The 21,761-nt window shown below is 45.0% G+C and overlaps 1 non-coding gene across 1 annotated transcript; it reads left to right on the top strand.

Annotated features, from left to right (window-relative positions):
* The first annotated feature begins 14,679 nt into the window (after window positions 1-14,679).
* Window positions 14,680-14,752, top strand: TRNAV-UAC (transfer RNA valine (anticodon UAC)). The gene has a single exon. It is a non-coding gene; the product is annotated as a tRNA-Val (tRNA).
* The last annotated feature ends 7,009 nt before the right edge of the window (window positions 14,753-21,761 follow it).

Raw genomic sequence — 21,761 nt, 5'->3', positions numbered from 1 at the left:
GCGAACAAGCCTGAATGGTCCCCAGGACAATATGCAACTGAAAACTCACACCCCAGAAGTGACTCGAACCCATACTCCCAGAAGCAACGCAACTGGTATGTACAAGACGCCTTAATCCACTTGACCATCACGACCGGACATAATGAGGTGATAGCCGAGGCTATTTGAACCACCCCACCGCCGGCACTCGGATAGTAATCTTGGGCATAGCATTTTACCAAATCACCTCATTCTTTGGGGCACACGTGAGGAACACAAATGCGAACAAGCCTGAATGGTCCCCAGGACAATATGCAACTGAAAACTCACACCCAGAAGTGACTCGAACCCATACTCCCAGAAGCAACGCAACTGGTATGTACAAGACGCCTTAATCCACTTGACCATCACGACCGGACATAATGAGGTGATAGCCGAGGCTATTTGAACCACCCCACCGCCGGCACTCGGATAGTAATCTTGGGCATAGCATTTTACCAAATCACCTCATTCTTTGGGGCACACGTGAGGAACACAAATGCGAACAAGCCTGAATAGTCCCCAGGACAATATGCAACTGAAAACTCACACCCCAGAAGTGACTCGAACCCATACTCCCAGAAGCAACGCAACTGGTATGTACAAGACGCCTTAATCCACTTGACCATCACGACCGGACATAATGAGGTGATAGCCGAGGCTATTTGAACCACCCCACCGCCGGCACTCGGATAGTAATCTTGGGCATAGCATTTTACCAAATCACCTCATTCTTTGGGGCACACGTGAGGAACACAAATGCGAACAAGCCTGAATGGTCCCCAGGACAATATGCAACTGAAAACTCACACCCCAGAAGTGACTCGAACCCATACTCCCAGAAGCAACGCAACTGGTATGTACAAGACGCCTTAATCCACTTGACCATCACGACTGGACATAATGAGGTGATAGCCGAGGCTATTTGAACACCCCACCGCCGGCACTCGGATAGTAATCTTGGGCATAGCATTTTACCAAATCACCTCATTCTTTGGGGCACACGTGAGGAACACAAATGCGAACAAGCCTGAATGGTCCCCAGGACAATATGCAACTGAAAAACTCACACCCCAGAAGTGACTCGAACCCATACTCCCAGAAGCAACGCAACTGGTATGTACAAGACGCCTCAATCCACTTGACCATCACGACCTGACATAATGAGGTGATAGCCGAGGCTATTTGAACCACCCCACCGCCGGCACTCGGATAGTAATCTTGGGCATAGCATTTTACCAAATCACCTCATTCTTTGGGGCACACGTGAGGAACACAAATGCGAACAAGCCTGAATGGTTCCCAGGACAATATGCAACTGAAAACTCACACCCCAGAAGTGACTCGAACCCATACTCCCAGAAGCAACGCAACTGGTATGTACAAGACGCCTTAATCCACTTGACCATCACGACCGGACATAATGATGGTGATAGCCGAGGCTTATTTGAACCACCCCAAATGACATAATGAGGCTATCACTCATTATGTCGGTCGTGATGGTCAAGTGGATTAAGGCGTCTTGTACATACCAGTTGCGTTGCTTCTGGGAGTATGGGTTCGAGTCACTTCTGGGGTGTGAGTTTTCAGTTGCATATTGTCCTGGGGACCATTCAGGCTTGTTCGCATTTGTGTTCCTCACGTGTGCCCCAAAGAATGAGGTGATTTGGTAAAATGCTATGCCCAAGATTACTATCCGAGTGCCGGCGGTGGGGTGGTTCAAATAGCCTCGGCTATCACCTCATTATGTCCGGTCGTGATGGTCAAGTGGATTAAGGCGTCTTGTACATACCAGTTGCGTTACTTCTGGGAGTATGGGTTCGAGTCACTTCTGGGGTGTGAGTTTTCAGTTGCATATTGTCCTGGGGACCATTCAGGCTTGTTCGCATATATATATATATATATATATATATATATATATATATATATGTGACACAAGATGGGTATAGGGTGCATAAGAAATGAACTAAACTAACTAACTGGTCGACAAACATCACTGTTTAAAATATCAGACATGGGTAGACATTTAGGGGTAAGTAGGTTACAGGGAGTTAATTAGGTAGTGCTTAGTTTTATCTTTTTAATATATATTTATTGTGACGATAATCTCTTTCTAGAGAGATTGAGCCTGCTCTTCCCTACATAAAGTTACGTCAATTCTACAAGTATAAGAATGCTACATTCAAGATACGTCACCGGTAGCACAAAACATTTTGACCAGGAGGCAAAATGTACCCAAGAAACCCCCCCCCCCCCCCCCTATTCCACAAACCCTCCATGCCGGCTCGTCATCAACTAGCAAACTACCCATCCCTGCCTGCCTGCTCCTGATTGGTGACTCGCGACTGCGCACATGCACACTGCACCTCAGCGCCATCTACCTGAGTCGACGTCTGAGCCTGACCAGCCATCAAGTTCATAATATTCTTTGGCTCTTAGAGTTGACCTCTCTCTCTGGCATACTAAGCTCTCTGGCTTTCGTATACTAAGGGAGGTCTCGGCTAAAGCCAATATTCTCAGCACCATTTCACCATTATATTACTTAATCTATTGTGTTTTTGCATTTATCTTTGTCATTTTATTGCACCTGTCATTTACCCGAGATTTGTCTTTATTTTCATTTATGTTTAAAGTAAATATATTAAAGTTTCATTATTCATACTTTGTGTTTTACGTGTTCCTCCCTCTAACTTACCACAGACAACAGGCAAGCAGTCTATCTTTTTTTTTGTAAGTGTGACCAGGCATTGACACCTGCCATTGGAGGACTGCCGAACATCTATACTCCAACACTTTCCCGTCACATTTAGTGGGGGCCTGTCCACGGAGCTTCACTCAGGTACTAGTACCAGAACGTCAATTTGTGGTAAGCGTACTTTGCTTTGCTAAAGTTGCTCTTTTCAATATTATCATTAATTTTTATATTTGTATGGTGCTGTGTGTATTGTGCATATGGTGAGTGTGGGATAACTTTGGATTATGTGGTGACTGTAGGCCTCAGTCATTCTCTTAATTGGTCATCTCTCCCTCTGTGTTATTACTCGTGTTTACCACCTTTTGTCCCTAGGATATTTCTCATATTATCGGCAGATCATCATTGTGGTACCCTGGTACTTGGTTTGTCTTCGGGTTAAAGCACCCTATCTTCTGCAATCCGACCAAAGGAGGATAAGAGGGCCATAGTTCCTCTAGCACGGACTACGTTGCTGAGTTGGGATCTCAGCAGCAGTTCTCGTCACCAGTTGACACTCGCACCCCTACACGTCGGTCAGAGATGATGATATTTACTTAGGTAGGGAATTAGCTTTCTTTTTACAGAGCACAAAGTTCGCTAATTCTGTAAGTATCATATTAATTTAGTGGGAAAACCCTTGCTTATGTCCTATAGAGACTCGGCAAGGTATGCCTACATTCTTGGACTACCTAATTCACTTTTGGAGCAATTATGTTTCATTTGTTTTAGAAACTCAGTTTCATTTATTTAGTAGGATTTTCTTGCCCTTATTCTCTTAAATTGAGTACCGGGTACAAGATTTCCTGCAACTTTGATTGACTAATCATTTACCATCCTATAATTTCGTTAATTGTTAAAGATTAAAATTCCACAGGATAGTTACCAGTGGCCACGTTATCCTGTTTCTGACATTTACCATATCACAACTATATTCGTTGTACATTTATTTGCTATCTTTCACCATGTTTCGTCTCCAACCTTTCCGTAACGATCCAGCAGGTGAAATAGGGACCTTATGTCGTGCCAAGAGGACTGAATTACAAACTCTTGCACACGAGTATCAACTAGATGTCCCCCATGGAGCCAACAAAAATGAATTACATAACCTAATTATGGATCACCTCTTAGATGAAGGGACAATTGACTCTGAAACTCACGAAACATATTCTGTTGCAGATAAACATGAATTGGCAACTATGAAAATCAAACTAGAACTTGCAAAACTTGAGAGGGAGCAGCAGCAAGAAGCTATCCACATGAGAGAAAGAGAGGCTACCCTGGCGAAAGAAGCTCTACAAATGAGGAAAAAAGAAGCTGCAATCAGGAAAGAAGAACAAGAACAAGAACGGGCCACCTCACGTTCCTTGAGGTGGCCCTCAAGGAACGTGAGACTACAATACTCCGTGAGCGTGAGCGAGTACAGCTTGAAGCAAAACAACACCACCTGGAGATACAACGCGAGCATGACAAACAACAAGCGGATATGGTTATAGAATGTCGTCAACGAGAACTCACGTTGGAAACTACACACCTCATTCAACGCCAGCAAGCTACCGTCAGTCTTCCAGTAAGTTTCAATGTCTCCCATGCAAGTAAGTTAATGCCACCATTCGTTGAGACAGAGATTGATGTCTTTTTTACCACCTTTGAGACCCGAGCTAATCAACTTAGCTGGCCTGCTGACCAATGGTCCACCCTTCTCAGAGTGCATCTTACAGGTAGAGCTGCAGTTACTCTCAGTACCTTAGCGTCTGAGAATGACTACCAGACCCTGAAGCAAGCAGTGTTGGACGCCTACCTTCTCTCCACCGAAAGCTACAGACGAAAATTCCGTGATCATCTTAAGGCAAGTACCACCACCTTTCTAGAATTTGCCAATACCAAGAAAAGATATTTCATGAAATGGCTGGAAGTAGCACATGTCTCTACATTTGCAGAACTCGTCAACCTCATGCTAGTTGAGGAATTCTTGAGACGTGTTCCCCCTTCCGTCCGTTTATATGTAGCAGATAAAGAAGAAACCGATTACATCAAATGTGCGAAGTCGGCTGACACCTACAGCCTCATCCATCGGCTGACACCATCACCACCTCCCAGTAAGAAGTCTTGGTACAGTTACGGTAAAGTGAGTACAGATCAAGCGAGCTCACAATTGTATTGTAAGTATTGCAAACTCTATGGACATACCATAGATAGATGTGTGAAGGCTCAATACAAGAGCAATGAATCTACTAAACCTAAACAGACTCCTCCTAAGTCCGGTAAGCCTGTGATGAATGTTGGTGTTCATGTTAATGATATTTCTCTCTTCAGTAAACACCTGTATCCTGGAACTGTCTCAACCAACGGTACAGATTTGGAGAGACGTTTCAAATTGAAGATCTTGAAGGACACAGCGGCTCTTCAGTCAATTATATTGAAATCGGCTGTGCCTAACATCACCTATACCGGGGAAACAGTCCTTATCACTGACCTCACTGCTACCACTCCATATCCACTCGCCAGAGTACACCTGGATTGTCCTTTCGTGACCAGTGAAGTCCAAGTCGCCATCAGTGAAAAGCCTTTTCCCATCCTGGAGTGCAACTTCTCCTGGGCAACGACTTGGCAGAAGATCTGCAACCGTCCAACCTGATCATCACGGACAAACCCCAGGTGTGTACCTCTGTAATGGATAATCCCATCTTTGAATATGTTCCAGCAGAGGTCCAAGAAAGTGATAAAGTTTCTCCTCCGGTTTTGGTGACCACCTGTGCAAAAGGTGCACGCCCGCAACCAGCTGATTCTACTTCTACCGCTGTCCCTCAAGACCCTCAGAATCTACCTCCTAATCTTACCAGTTTGGAGTTCCGTAAGTTACAGAGGGAAGATCAATCATTAACACCATTATTCTTCCAGGCTGAGACTCAACCTGACAGTATCCCTGGGTTCTTCCTAGAGAATCAGTTGCTCTACCGCAGATACAGACCCAGTAAGCTGAAGGAGGATGACGATTGGGCCAATGTCGAACAACTAGTGATTCCCACCAGCATACGGCCCGATATTCTACACCTGGTCCACGGAGCTCTTTCTCACTATGGTTTTAACAAAACCTACCACGGAATTAGACAAGATTACTACTGGCCAGGTATGGTAAAAGACGTTAAAAAGTACGTACAACAGTGTCATACATGTCAGATGGCAGGTAAACCTAACATCTCTATTCCCCAGGCTCCACTAAAACCCATCCAGGTGCCTGCGGAACCTTTCCACAGACTCATCATAGACTGTGTTGGTCCTTTACCCCGGACCAGTTCTGGCAACGCCTATATATTAACTATCATGTGTCCTACCACCAGATTCACCATAGCAGTTCCAGTAAAGAACATTACGGCTGCTACTGTGGTGAAACACCTATTGAAGATCTTCACCCAGTATGGATTTCCAAGAGAGGTTCAAAGCGACTGTGGCACCAACTTCACCAGTGATCTCTTCATGAAGACACTGGAGGAGTTCAACATCACACAGGTATTGTCCAGCCCCTATCATCCTGCTTCACAGGGTTCTCTTGAACGTAGTCATCAGACTATTAAAGCACTCCTAAAGAAATTCTGCAATGACACCTTGAAGGACTGGGATAAACAACTTGATCTCATTATGTGCATTTTCAGAAGTCTCCCCGATGAGTCTCTAGGAGTATCTCCTTATGAGACGCTCTACGGACGTAAGTGCCGTACTCCTCTCAAAGCTTTCAAAGACTCTCTACGAAAAGCCACTTTCAGTGACCTTCAGAATGTGCCCAGTTTCTTCAAAACTTAAAACACATTCTAGAGAGAGTACGTAAATTTGCTAATGACAATCTATTGAAAGCCCAGGAGAGGATGAAGATTCATTTTGAGCAAAGCAGCAAATTAAGGAAATTTAAACCAGGAGACTTCGTGTTGGCATATTTTCCTATCCCAGATTCTCCATTGCAAAATAAGTTTTCAGGACCATACCGCATCAAGGAGTGCAGAAACAACCACAACTACGTTCTTGAGACTCCAGATAGGCGGCGGAAGACCCAGTTGTGCCACGTCAACCTCCTGAAGCAGTATCAAGGTATTCCCCCCACTGTGTTGGTATCAGTCTCCACATTTAAAGGTCCATACCTCCACAGTGAAACCTTCCCTGCTTCTCCCGAAAGCACTAACACTGAGTTGGTGCTTTCCAAATCGGAAATCCTACCTGATCTTCATCCCAATTTACAGGACTATAATAGTGCTCCTTTGCCATGTTCTAATCCTATTCTCGCCTAGCCAGATATCACGAAGCCTTTCATCCTCCATGTCGACGCCAGTGGTACCGGCAGCGGGGGTGTCCTGATGCAACAACGAGGCGAGGAGATTCTACCTGTTAGCTACTACAGCTACAAGGAACTACAGCACGATCGAAAGGGAGCAACTCTCCATCGTCCTGAACTTGCAGCACTTCGAATCGTACCTGCAAGATGCTCGGTCTACCACCATCTACTCGGACCACAATCCCCTATGCTTCCTGCAACAAGCCCAATTCAACAATCAACGGCTTCTACGATGGGCTTTATATCTGCAGAATTTCAACCTGGAGATCTCTACATCAAGGGTTCTGACAACATCATAGCAGACGCCCTCTCCAGAGTCTATGAGGTTGAGGCATCTCCACCTACCACTCTACCACCTGAAGACGTAACTTCACCCGGAACCGCAGGCTTCAGAGGAGAGTTCTGACGATAATCTCTTTCAAGACAGATTGAGCCTGCTCTTCCCTACCTAAAGTTACGTCAAGTCTACAAGTATAAGATGCTACATTCAAGATACCTCCACCGGTAGCACAAAACATTTTGACCAGGAGGCAAAACGTACCCTAAAACCTCCCCTACTCTACACACCCTCCACGCCGGCTCGTCGTCAACCAGCCAACTACCCATCCCAGCCTGCCTGCTCCTCATTGGTGACTCGCCGACCGCGCACCTGCACACTGCACCTCAGCGCCATCTACCTGAGTCGACGTCTGAGCCTGACCAGCCATCAACTTCAGAATATTCTTTGTGCTCTTAGAGTTGACATCTCTCTCTGGCATACTAAGCTCTCTGGCTTTTGTATACTAAGGGAGGTCTCAGCCATAGCCAATATTCTCAGCACCATTTCACCATTATACTATTTAATCTATTGTGTTTTTGCATTTGTCTTTGTTATTTAATTGCACTATTCATTTACCCGAGATTTGTCTTTTTTTCATTTATGTTTAAAGTAAATATATTAAAGTTTCATTGTTCATACTTCGTGTTTTACGTGTTCCTCCCTCTCACTTACCACAGACAACAGGCAAGCAGTCTATCTTTTTTTTTGTAAGTGTGACCAGGCATTGACACCTGCCACTGGAGGACTGCCGAACATCTACAGTCCAACACTTTCCCGTCACAACACATGATGAAGTCAAGTTGTTTATCCCAGTCTTTCATGGCTTCATTGCAAAATTTCTTTAGGAGTGATTTAATCGTTTGGTGACTACGTTCAAGAGAACCCTGTGAAGCAGGATGATAGGGGCTGGACAATACTTGAGTGATGTTGAACTCTTCCAGCGTCTTCTTGAAGAGATCACTGGTGAAGTTGGTGCCACAGTCACTTTGAACCTCCCTTGGAAATCCGTATTGGTTAAAGATCTTCAATAGTTGTTTTACCATCGTAGCAGCCGTAATGTTCTTTACAGGAACTGCTATGGGGAATCTGGTGGTTGGACACAGGATGGTTAGTATATAAGCGTTGCCAGAACTGGTCCGGGGTAAAGGACCAACACAGTCAATGATGAGTCTGTGGAAAGGGTCTGCAGGCACCAGGATGGGAATTAAAGGAGCTTTGGGAATCGGGATGTTACGTTTCTCTGCCATCTGACATATATGACACTGTTGCACGTAACTTTTGACGTCTTTAACCATACCTGGCCAGTAGTAGTCTTGTCTGATTCCGTGACAGGTTTTGTTAAAACCATAGTGAGAAAGTGCTCCATGGGCCAGGTGTAGAATATCGGGCCGTAGGCTGGTGGGAACCACTAGTTGCTCGACATTTGCCCAATCGTCATCCTCCGTCAGCTTACTGGGTCTGTACCTGCGGTAGAGCAACTGATTCTCTAGGAAGAACCCAGGGATAATGTCAGGTTGAGTCTCAGCCTGGAAGAATAATGGTGTTAATGAAGGATCCTCCCTCTGTAACTTACGGAACTCCAACATAGTAAGATTCTGTGGTAGGTTCTGATGGTCTTTAGGGACAGCGGTTGCAGTAGAGTCAGCTGGTTGCGAGCGTGCAGCTTGTGCACGGGTAGTCACCAAAACCGGAGGGGAAACTTTATCACTTTCTTGAACCTCTGCTGGAACATACTTTAAGATGGGGTTGTCCACTACAGAGTCACATACCTGGGGTTTGTCCATGATGAACAGGTTGAAAGGTTGCAGATCTTCGGCCAAGTCATTGCCCAGGAGAAGTTGCACTCCAGACATGGGAAAAGGCTTTTCACTGATGGCGACTTGGACTTCACCGGTCACGAAAGGACAATCCAGGTGGACTCTGGCGAGTGGATACGGAGTGGTAGCAGTGAGGTCAGTGATAAGGACGGTTTTCCCGGTGTAGGTGATGTTAGGCACATCCGATTTCAATATTATTGACTGAAGAGCCGCTGTGTCCCTCAAGATCTTCAATTTGAAACGTCCCTCCGAATCTGTACTGTTGGCAGAGACAGTTCCAGGATACAGGTGTTTGCTGAAGAGAGAAAGATCATTAACAGGAACACCAACATTCATCACAGGCTTACCGGACTTTGGAGGAGTCGGTTTAGGTTTAGGAGTTTCACTATAGCCTTTGTATTGAGCTTTTCCACATTTATCTATGGTATGTCCATACAGCTTGCAATACTTACTATGCAATTGGGAGGTCGCTTGATCGGTACTCACTTTGTCATAACTATACCAAGACTTCTTACTGGAAGGTGGGTCTGTTGTTAGCCGGTGTATGAGGCTGTAGGTGTCAACCGACTTCGCACATCTGATGTAGTCGGTTTCTTCTTTGTCTGCTAAATATAAACGGATGGAAGGGTGAGCACGTCTAAAGAATTCCTCAACTAGAATGAGGTTGACGAGTCCTGAAAATGTTGAGACATGTGCTGCTTCCAGCCATTTCATGAAATATCTTTTCTTTGTATTGCCAATTTCTAAAAAGGTGGTGGTACTTGCCTTTAGATAATCACGGAATTTTCGTCTGTAGCTATCGGTGGAGAGAAGGTAGGCATCTAAAACTGCTTGCTTCAGGGTCTGGTAGTCATTCTCAGACGCTAATGTACTGAGAGTAACCGCAGCTCTACCTGTGAGATGCACTCTGAGAAGGGTTGACCATTGATCTTCAGGCCAGCTAAGTTTTTTAGGTAGGGTATCAAAAGTGCTGAAAAACACATCGATCTCTGTCTCAACGAATGGTGGCATTAACTTACTTGCATGGGAGACATTGAAGCTTACGGGAAGACTAGCGGTAGCTTGTTGGCGCTGAGTGTGGTGGGTAGTTTCCAAGGTGAGTTCTTGTCGACGACATGCTAAAACACTCTCAGCTTGCTGTTTATTGTGCTCACGTTGCATCTCCAGGTGAAATTATCTTGCTTCAAGCAGTTCTCTCTCCCGCTCACGCTGTAGGGCAGCCTCACGTTCTCTTAGGGTCGCCTCGCGTTCCTGTTCTTCTTTCTTTAGGGCAGCCTCCTCTTTCTTTAGGGCAGCCTCTCGTTCTCTTCGTTGTAGAGCTTCTTTCTCATATGCAGCTTGTTCTTGCAGTTGTTCCCGCGCGATTTTCGCTAGTTCGAGCTTCAACTTCATAGCTGCCAGAGCATGTTTATCTGCAATAGAATAGTTTTCGTGTGCTTCAGAGTCTATAATTCCTTCTTCTAAGAGGTATTCCAAGATAAGATTGTGTAAGTCATTTTTGTTGGCTCCAGGGGGAGCATCTAGTTGATACTCGTGTGCAAGAGTTTGTAATTCGGTCCTCCTGGCACGACTTAAGTTCCCAACTTCACTTGCTGGATCGTTACGAAATGCTGAGAGACGAAACATTTTGAAATAGCAAATAAGTGTACAACGAATATACTGGTGATATTGTAAGTGTCAATAACAGGATGACGTGGCAACTGGTAACTATCCTGTGGAAATTTAATCGTTAACAATTAACGTTAATATTAAATTGGCAAATGATTAGTCAATCAAAATCGCAGGAAATCTTGTACCCGGTACTCAATGTTAGAGAATAAAGGCAAGAAAATCCTACTAAATAAATGAAACCGATAGTTTCGAAAACAAATGAAACTTGTAATTGTTTCAAAAGTGAACAGTCCAAGAATGTAGGGATACCTTGCAGAGTCTCTATAGGACAGAAGCAAGGGGTTTTCCTACTCTAATTATATGATACTTACAGAATTAGCGTTCCTTGTGCTCTAAAAAAAAGAGACTAATTCCCTACCTGAGTAAATATCATCATCTCTGACCGACGTATTGGGGTGCGAGTGTCAACTGGTGACGAGAACTGCTGTTGAGGTCCCAACTCAACAGCGTAGTCCGTGCTAGAGGAAATATGACCCTCTGTATCCTCCTGTGGTCGGATTGCAGAAGATAGAGTGCTTTGGCAGGAAGATAAACCGAAGTACCAGGGTACCAAAAATGATGATCTGCTGTAATTTGGGAAATATCCTAGGGGCAAAAAAGGTGGAATACATGAGTAATAACATAGGAGGGATGACCAATTAAGAGAATGACTGAGGCCTCCAGTCACCACGTAATCCACAGTTATCCAACACTTACATTATGCTACCCTCGGAAAGCACAAAATACACAGCATAATATAAATATTAAAAGTAATGAAAATATTGAAAAGCAACTGTATCAAAGCCAAGTACACTTACCACAAATTGATGTTTTAGTACTAGTACCTGAGTGAGGCTCCTTGGAAAGGCCTCCATTAAATGTGATGGAAAAAAGAAGTGTAGGTGTTCGGCAGACCTCCCAATGGCTGGTGTCAATGCCTATCACATTTAAGAAAAAAAAATGACTGCATAGCTGTTGTGTCCTGTGGTAAAGTAAGGCAAAATACATAGTATGAACAATGAAACTTTAATTAAATTTAAAACAAATTAAGAATAAGACAATTCCTTGGCTATGTACAGTGCAAACTCAAAAGATTACAAAAATCACATATAATAATAAAGTGGTGACGTTACTCTAAAATGGATAAAGACAAAATGAAATTAACAGGTGCTGAGAATAAAGCGCTGGCTGAGAACATCCATTAATAGACAGAGCGTATATCAGATGGTTGTTTCAGCTTGAGAGCAAAGAATATTCTAACTCCAATGGCTGGTGCAGGCCCAGACATCGGCTAGGTAGATGGTGCTGAGGTGCAGAAGTGCAGTGGTGCAGACGTCGATTCACCAATCAGAAGCGGGCAGGCTGGAAATGCTAGTTTGGTGATCGGCGACGAGGGAGGGGGAAGGGTGGAGAGCGAGTGTGATATGTTTGCGCCTGGCAAAACGTAGTTGACTAAATATGTACTACACTTGCTTGTAGTATCTAGATGTTGTAGATGTACTGAAGTAACATGACGATAGGAAAGAGCAGGCCAAATCTCTCTTGAAGGAGATTATCGTAACAATATATATATATATATATATATATATATATATATATATATATATATATATATATATATATATATATATATATATATATATATATATATATATATATATATATATATAATGTCGTACCTAGTAGCCAGAACGTACTTCTGAGCCTACTATGCAAGACCCGATTTGCCTAATAAGCCACGTTTTCATGAAATAATTGTTTTTCGACTACCTAACCTACCTAACCTAACCTAACCTAACTTTTTCGGCAACCTAACCTAACCTAACCTATAAAGATAGGTTAGGTAGGGTTGGTTAGGTTCGGTCATATATCTACGTTAATTTTAGCTCCAATAAAAAAAAATTGACCTCATTCATAATGAAATGGGTAGCTTTATCATTTCATAAGAAAAAAATTAGAGAAAATATATTAATTTAGGAAAACTTGGCTTATTAGGCAAATCGGGCCTTGCATAGTAGGCTGAGAAGTGCGTTCTGGCTACTAGGTACGACATATATATATATATATATATATATATATATATATATATATATATATGTCGTACCTAGTAGCCAGAACTCACTTCTCAGCCTACTATGCAAGGCCCGATTTGCCTAATAAGCCAAGTTTTCATGAATTAATAGTTTTTCGATTACCTAACCTACCTAACCTAACCTAACCTAACGTTTTCGGCTGCCTAACCTAACCTAACCTATAAAGATAGGTTAGGTTAGGTTAGGTAGGGTTGGTTAGGTTCGGTCATATATCTACGTTAATTTTAACTCAAATAAAAAAAAATTGACCTCATACATAATGAAATGGGTAGCTTTATCATTTCATATGAAAAAAATAGAGAAAATATATTAATTCAGGAAAACTTGGCTTATTAGGCAAATCGGGCCTTGCATAGTAGGCTGAGAAGTGCGTTCTGGCTACTAGGTACGACATATATATATATATATATATATATATATACTTTACAAGAGTTCTTACTTTCTTGTAAAGAAAGACCTGCCACGTGCATGCATAGCGTTTCGGGCTGGTCCTTAATCTTAATTTTCCCTGAAATACGACCCGCCAAATCTTTAACAACCAGGTAAGGTTCGGGCCCGACAGCCAGGGGGTGCGGAGGTACCCACCTGTGCCTGGCGTGCATGGTGGTTGGACACTCGTCGTTGTTGACGTGGCTTGCACGATGGGGGGGGGACCTTCTCTCCGTTTTGTGGGGGGAGGGGAGGAAAGGGTGCATAGAACCACTTTTTGGTCTTTGTTTGGGGGACGGGCTGTTCTTCTATTAAGACTACTCGATAGCTCAGTCGATAGAGCTTCGGACTCACGCTTTGAATCCACATTTTGAGTCTCCAGGAGCTTAGGTGAATGAAAGATTTATATCCCAGCTTGTCCTCCAAACAAAGACCCAAAAGTGATTCCATGCACCCGCCAAACCCCCTGTTTATGAATGAAAAACGGCTTACAAACCGTTTTTTTCACACTCACAACTGTTGACGTTCGAACACTTCCAGAACAAGTGCTTCACTGACGAATTTTGTTCGAACCATAACGCTGTAAATGCTTTACCCACGTACTACAAATACAAATAATCCCCAACAGAATCTAAACACCTAACCTAACCATTTCTATATATGCACAATATGCTAATATATTATAATATTAATTTATATTTCGGAAAATGTCCGTTTTGAATGAACAGCATGTTAAAATTTATGAATGCGTCTGTGGGGTCGACCGCTGGGTGTAATGGACTTGAGTCGAGGACGGGTTATATATCCACGGAAGTGTGGAGGACAGTTTATGATAGATGGCATTATGGTACACGATATTATGAAAGTATTATGATAAATGGTGTTATGATATTATGATAGATAGAAGCAGCAAGGTTCAATAATTTTCATGTTAATTTATGAGTCAATTATGGGATACTGAGAAGCAAGTGTTCAAAGTTCATTCTCAACTCACAATCGGGAATCCCGGATTCGAAGCCTGGGTGGGAAAGAAACGTTACCTTTCTTGGGCACGTTACCTTTCACCTAATGCCACTGTTGTTCACCTAACAGTATATAGGTATCCGGGAGTTAGCCAACTGTTGCGTGGTTGCATCTTGGTCGCATTTCTTGGGGAAGGTCAGAAGTTTGACATCAGTGGTACCTCGATATAAGTATAACGTATTACATTCCAAATTATTGTTAAAGATACAACCTGCAGCGATTAAAAAAATATAGTCAAATCTAGTATAATACATTAGGCATCAAGTGATTCAATGGCTCTCGTAGTGTAGTGGTTATCACGTCTGCTTTACACGCAGAAGGTCCCAGGTTCGAGCCCTGGCGGGAGCAGTTCTTTATTAAATTGTTTTTCAGCCCTCTCCGTCTGGTAGATAGAGAGGATAAAACTAATGCAAATTCCATAATTCGATTAAAATGTAACTCAAACCTCTCAAAACGTTATACTTATGGAACACGGAGAAATTTCAGACGTTTAGTGAAAAAATTAGTTTCTTAAAATTATAAATTAGTTAACTTAGATGACTTTGTATTTAATTAAGAAGTGGAACATAGAGGGTGGTGCTGAAGATGATTAAGGAGCGAGTTAGCCATGTGGGATGCAGAGATGATAATCTGTGATAGTCACACCTTCACCCCACACAGCAGGGTGTCGGGGACCAGACCCTGTCTTAGCAAATCAGAATTGTAGAACTCTGAGGATTAGGAATATTTTTATTACAGTCCCATAGTGCGCTGTGCTAACATGTATACAGGTCCATGATGCGCTGCGCTAACATATATACAGGACCGTGGTGCGCTGCGCTAGCTTGTATACAGGACCATGGTGCGCTGCGCTAGCTTACATACAGGTCCATGGTTCGCTACGCTAACATGTATACAGGTCCATGGTGCTCTGCGCTAACATGTATTCAGGTCCATGGTGCGCTGCACTTATAATAATCAATAATGCATTTTGTTGGGGACAGGTAGCCAATGAATATATATACTCTTTAGGCTGATATCGAGATCCTCCCTAGGATGCAACCCCATGACAGGTACCTACCTCCCGGGTACCTATTTACTGCTACGTGAGCAGATCCATTAGGTGACAGGTAACGTGCCCAACCATTTCAATCCCACCCGGGATTCCCGATTGTAAATCAAGAACGAATTCATGTGATTATGAGCAATTTAGATTCTTTACGTAGCAGGAATTGTCCGGGCGGTAGAGTAATCTTGTGCATTCTCTTATGCATTTAAAAGAGCCTCCCTGAGTCTGAGTCCGAAGCCAAATAGCTTCTTCTGGTTACGTATGTGTGGGGGGTGGGGGGAGGGGGGGAATGGGGGTGGAGAGGGTTATTATGATGGTTGAGCCGGGGGGGGTGGGGGTGGGGGTGGAGAGGGTTATTATGATGGTTGAGCCGGGGGGGGTGGGGGTGGGGGTGGAGAGGGTTATTATGATGGTTGAGCCGGGGGGGGGTGGGGGTGGGGGTGGAGAGGGTTATTATGATGGTTGAGCCGGGGGGGGGGGGGTGAATGGGTGAGTGTAGATGGATAGGTGAATCACACGCTAAGTGAGCACATCCAATACCCTAACCCTTATCAACTTACTAAAACCGGAAATTGTTTCCATTATGGCAGTTTACTGCCTGAAAGAATCAGACATGGCACCTGCCTCTTCTATATGTGTCTGGAGGGGTCAGAGCTCTGGTGCGGTTTATGACATCATAACACCGGACTCAACATAACAGAGAGCAAGTGTAGCCGGGAGTAGAGAGAGGACGCTTGTACACACAAGACAGACAGGCACTCGCGTGACCACAGGTAAGGCAGGGTTGGGGAGGTTTCTCTACATTTTATTGCCGAGGAAAATGGAACAGCTTTCAGATCTTCTCTAGTCACATAATATCAAGGTTTATGTTGGTGTACATGTGTACTTAACTACTTGTGCTTCCCTAAGACTTCGTGCTTACTTGTACTTGCCAAACAGTATTTACCCAGCTGTACTTGCCTTGCTCTTCCTACAATCAAAGGCAGATCTGAATCAATCAATCAGTGTTTGTTTGCAGTCTGCCTCCACCACTCAACAATCAGTGTTTGGAGTCTACCTGTACGTCTGATTTTCCTAAATAGTTCATTCAAATGTTATAATAGAGCAACTTTTAATGAGCGAGAGAGAGAGAGAGAGAGAGAGAGAGAGAGAGAGAGAGAGAGAGAGAGAGAGAGAGAGAGAGAGAGAGAGAGAGAGAGAGAGAGCAAAACAAATTCATATACTCTTGCAAGGAGAAATTGTAACATGTCGGCCTTGTATTAGACCAATTAATTCAGCTCACGGGAATGTGTGATTCATACAGATTACAGAGAATTTCAATGTTATTGGTCTTGAATCACATGAGTAGGGTATGCCAGAACACTGGACATTGTTATTGGTTCTCAGTCTTACGAGACCAATGTTATGGGTTTTGAGTCATACAAGAATAATGCTATTGGTTCTATATCATACTTGAGCTTTCTACCCTAAGCAACTCTACAAACATCTAGAAACTTACACTATTTCATGTCAAGCATTACACTTTACCGAAATTTTTGGACAGATTAAATTACCATTTAACAAACAGTTAATAACTTCCATGACTTTGGGGCTCTTGGTTATTGTTCATTTAACAATAAAATTCAATATATCTGAGGCAGCATGAAAGGACAAATTTTCAATTTATTCCATCCAAACATCAGGCAAGCAGTGGACGACCTACTTATAATAACACAACATACTTAGTCATACAGACCCACATACTCGACGCAAATTCAAGGTCATGTAGGGCCATAAACCCCCACACAGTCAAGGTTAAACAATGATTACAGAAACCTTGATTACACAAGGCCTTGTGTAATCGAGGTCAAACAAACTAACACAAACTGAAGGTCAGGAGTCGCCGCTCTGCTACCGGAGGGCGCTGACGTTCGGCCCGGGCTGTCAGTGTTGACCTGTAACTGCTGCGTGGTGGTCGTCTTGTTGACGGTGTGGTGCGGCCATTGGCCGGGGCCTGGCGGGTGTCATGGCGTCGACTAGTGGTGGCCGTGTTCGCCGGGTCGACACCGCCCGACTTGATTTCTCGGCCCCCGTTGACTGGCCCTTGGTGGAGGTTGCCCTTATGGACGTCATGCGTGTGGAGTACCAAGATCTCTACGGTGTTGAGAAACTTTCCCCTACCCGGGTGGCGGTGACGTTCTCCTCGGCGCAGGTGTATCAGCTGTTTGTGCGTCGATGGGGTACACGGACGCATGTACTTCCAGGTTCTGCTGTGACGGTGGAGGTCTCCAATCCGTGGGGCCCCCTGACGTATGTGAGCGTTCATGGTGCGCCGGTGCAGTTTCCTGAGGATGAGCTGTCCGCCGCGTTCCGTCGGTATGGTGAGGTGGTGGGGCAGCGTCATGCCTGTCTGCTTAGTGGGCGCCTGAAGGGGCTCCGTATGGGTGCCCGTACTTTGCGCATGCGGCTCTCTGGGGCTATTCCCTCTCGGGTGGCTGTGTGTGGGTTTTATGTGCGTGTGTTCTACCAGGGGCAGACTCGCTCCTGTTTCCGGTGTGGTGAGGTAGGCCATTTCGCTGCAGCTTGCCGTGCCCCTCGCCCGGAGGACCCATCGGTTTTCCATGCGGATGATTTTCCACTTCTGCCGGAGGCTGGGGCGCCCCCAGCGGGCCCGGGCTCTGTGGGTGTGCCTCTGGAGGCGTCGTCCCCAGCTGTCCCTACCTCTCCGTCTGCTGCTGGGTCCTCTGCTCTGTCTGTTGACTCTGATGCTCTCGCGGCTCCTGCTTCGGGTGCGCCTATGCTGGTGGCGGCGGAGGTACATCGCGACCCGAGTGTCTCCTTGGAATCCGACGTGTGTGGTGTAGTGCCGGAGGGCGACCCGTGTGCGGTGGCCAGTGTGCTTCCCGAGGCCAGGGGCGGTGTTGATACTGTGTCTCCTGACGGCCAGCCTAGTGGTGTTCCTGCTGCTGGTGCCGTGGCGCAGCCGCCAGGTGTCGCTTGTGCTGTGCCTCCTGTGGTTGCATTGGGCTCTTCTGTTCCTCGACGAAAGCGCGCTCCGAGGGATCGGTCGCACAGCAGGGGCCCCCCTGGGAAGAGGATCGAGGCTTCGGGTGGTGTGCCTTTGGCTGGTGCTCCTCCCTCCGCTTCTCCAGTGGTTCCTCCTCCCCCTTCGGAAGCGGGATCTGGGGATGAGCGGGGCATTGAGCGTGGTGTCGGGCTCGGGGCGGCGGAGGCAGGGGAAAAACTGTGGATGGTGTCCTCGACGCCTGGGGCGCCCTCTTCGCATGGTGTCTCCCCTGTGATTTTGAAGGCGGTTCCTGGCCGGTCGTCTTCCAGGGTGCGGCAGGGGGTTGAGCCTGGTGGTGTGGATGTGGCTCCCGCTGCGGGTGCGGTTGTGTCCCCTGGGGGACGCGTTGGGTTGGGGGTGTCCTGAGGTTCTCCCGATGGCGCCCTCTGTTGTCTGTGCGTCTTTGCATGTTCGTGGTTTAAATGATCTTGGGGTCCAGTTGGGCCTGTTGGATGGTGTGTGTGTGTGTGTGGTTGTTTTGTTTCTGTTGTGGTTGCTCCTGTGGGTGTGTGTTCGTTTGGGTGTGCTTGTGTGTGGGTGTGGTTTTTATGTTTTCCCTGGCTCCTGCGTGGGCCTTTTTGTTTGCCTTGTATGGGTTTTATGGTTTATGCTTTTTTGTTCTTTATGGTATGTATGCTTGTATGCTCCTATGCCTTTGGAGCCTCTTCTGTATTTTGTGATTTTCTGTGTGTGTGGGGGGGGGGGGTGCCCGGGTTATGTTTTGTCCTCCCCCCCTCCCCCCCTTTTCATGTACTACTGTTCCTGTGTTATGAGTGTTCTTTTTGCCATTACTGATTGTTATTTCTCTTTTTATGTGCCATGTACTTTGCCATGGGCTATTTATGTATTATTTATCTGTTCTTTCTTGATTTGTGTTTTGTGTTCTGCCTTTGTATTCTGTCTTTTTAATTATGCATGAGGAAACGAAGTAAGAAACAAGAAATGTACTCAGTTATTTCTGTTTGACTTTCAATGTTCTGTATTTCCATGTTTTTTGTTTAATGTAGTTTTGTAATTTTGCCTCTTAGGGGTTTCGGAGGCCTGTTGTTCTGTACTTTTATGCACCTGTGTTTGGGTTGTTGGGTTGGGCTTGTATGTGCGTTCTCCTTTTGTATTTCTGTACTTAAGGTTGTGTGGATGTGCCTATGTTTTATGTTATTTCTATTGTGTGCTATTTATGTCATGTTCTGTTTTTTGTGGTAAATACTGTCCCCGTTTCTGGGTTCTCTTTTTTTTTGTGCCTTGTCATGTGTTTTATTTCTTGATTTTTGTTGGGTATGTTTAGTGTATCCGTGGTTTACTTCCTTTGTTATATTGTCCTGTGTATGTTCTTAACTTGTTCTTTCGGCGGGTGTCTGTTTTGTACATTGTGTTTTCTTTTATAAAAATAAAAAAAAAAAAAAAAAAAAAAACTGAAGGTCACGTAGACCCACACACCGCCCGTAACACGGGTGGCACGTGAACAAGGGGACACAGGTGGAAACTGAGTACTCAAGTGAGCCACAGGGACGTTAGAAAGATCTTTTTTCAATGTCAGAGTAGTTAACAGATAAAATGCATTAGGCAGTGATGTGATGGAGGCTGACTCCATACACAGTTTCAAATGTAGATATGATAGAGCCCAGTAGGCTCAGGAATCTGGACAATAGTTGATTGACGGTTGAGAGGCGGAACCAAAGAGCCAGAGCTCAACCCCCGCAAACACAACTAGGTGAGTACACAGTCAAGCTCATACAGACCCACACAAAGTGGCGGAGAACAACTCAAACTCCTCAGTTTACCTGAGGGACCAACGTCTCACTAGGCCACGACGTGTACAGGAAGCCGTCGGCTTGTCAAGGGTCCCCCCATTTGACCTGATGATTTTATGCAGTTTCTTTCACCCTGATGCTCCTGTTCACCTAGCAGTAAATAGGTGCATGGGAGTTAGACAGCTGCTACGGGCTGCTTCCTGGGGATGTGTACTCACCTATTTGTACTCACCTATTTGTGCTTGCGGGGGTTGAGCTTTGGCTTTTTGGTCCCGCCTCCCAACTGTCAATCAACTGGTGTACAGATTCCTGAGCCTACTGGGCTCTATCATATCTACATTTGAAACTGTGTATAGAGTCAGCCTCCACCACATCACTGCCTAATGCATTCCATCCGTTAACTACTCTGACACTGAAAAAGTTCCTTCTAACGTCTCTGTGGCTCATGTGGGTACTCAGTTTCCACCTGTGTCCCCTTGTTCGCGTCCCACCAGTGTTGAATAATTTATCCTTGTTTACCCGGTCGATTTCTCTGAGGATTTTGTAGGTTGTGATCATGTCTCCCCTTACTCTTCTGTCTTCCAGTGTCGTAAGGTGCATTTCCCGCAGCCTTTCCTCGTAACTCATGCCTCTTAGTTCTGGGACTAGTCTAGTGGCATACCTTTGGACTTTTTCCAGCTTCGTCTTGTGCTTGACAAGGTACGGGCTCCATGCTGGGGCCAGATACTCCAGGATTGGTCGTACATATGTAGTGTACAAGATTCTGAATGATTCCTTACATAGGTTCCTGAACGCTGTTCTGATGTTAGCCAGCCTCGCATATGCCGCAGACGTTATTCTTTTTATGTGGGCTTCAGGAGACAGGTTTGGTGTGATATCAACTCCTAGATCTTTCTCTCTGTCCGTTTCATTAAGTACTTCATCTCCTATTCTGTATCCTGTGTCTGGCCTCCTGTTTACACTGCCTAGTTTCATTACTTTGCATTTACTCGGGTTGAACTTCAACAGCCATTTGTTGGACCATTCACTCAGTCTGTCTAGGTCGTCTTGTAGCCTCCTACTATCGTCCTCAGTTTCAATCCTCCTCATAATTTTTGCATCATCGGCAAACATTGAGAGAAACGATTCTCTACCCTCTGGGAGATCATTTACATATATCAGAAACAGTATAGGTCCAAGGACTGACCCCTGCGGGACTCCACTCGTAACGTCTCGCCAATCTGAGACTTCACCCCCCCTCACACAGTCTCATTGTCTCCTGTTGCTTTGGTACTCCTTTATCCAATGGAGTACCTTCCCTTTCACTCCAGCCTGCATCTCCAGCTTTTTCACTAGCCTCTTGTGTGGCACTGTATCAAAGGCTTTCTGACAATCCAAAAATATGCAGTCTGCCCACCCTTCTCTTTCTTGCCTTATTTTTGTCGCCTGGTCGTAGAATTCAAGTAACCCTGTGAGGCAGGACCTGCCATCCCTGAACCCATGTTGATGCTGTGTTACAAAGTTCTTTCGCTC

Source organism: Procambarus clarkii, chromosome 56, assembly GCF_040958095.1.
Source record: "Procambarus clarkii isolate CNS0578487 chromosome 56, FALCON_Pclarkii_2.0, whole genome shotgun sequence".
NCBI lineage: Eukaryota > Metazoa > Arthropoda > Malacostraca > Decapoda > Cambaridae > Procambarus > Procambarus clarkii.
The sequence above is the reverse complement of the archived record's forward strand: the minus strand, read 5'-3'. Positions and strand labels throughout refer to the sequence as shown.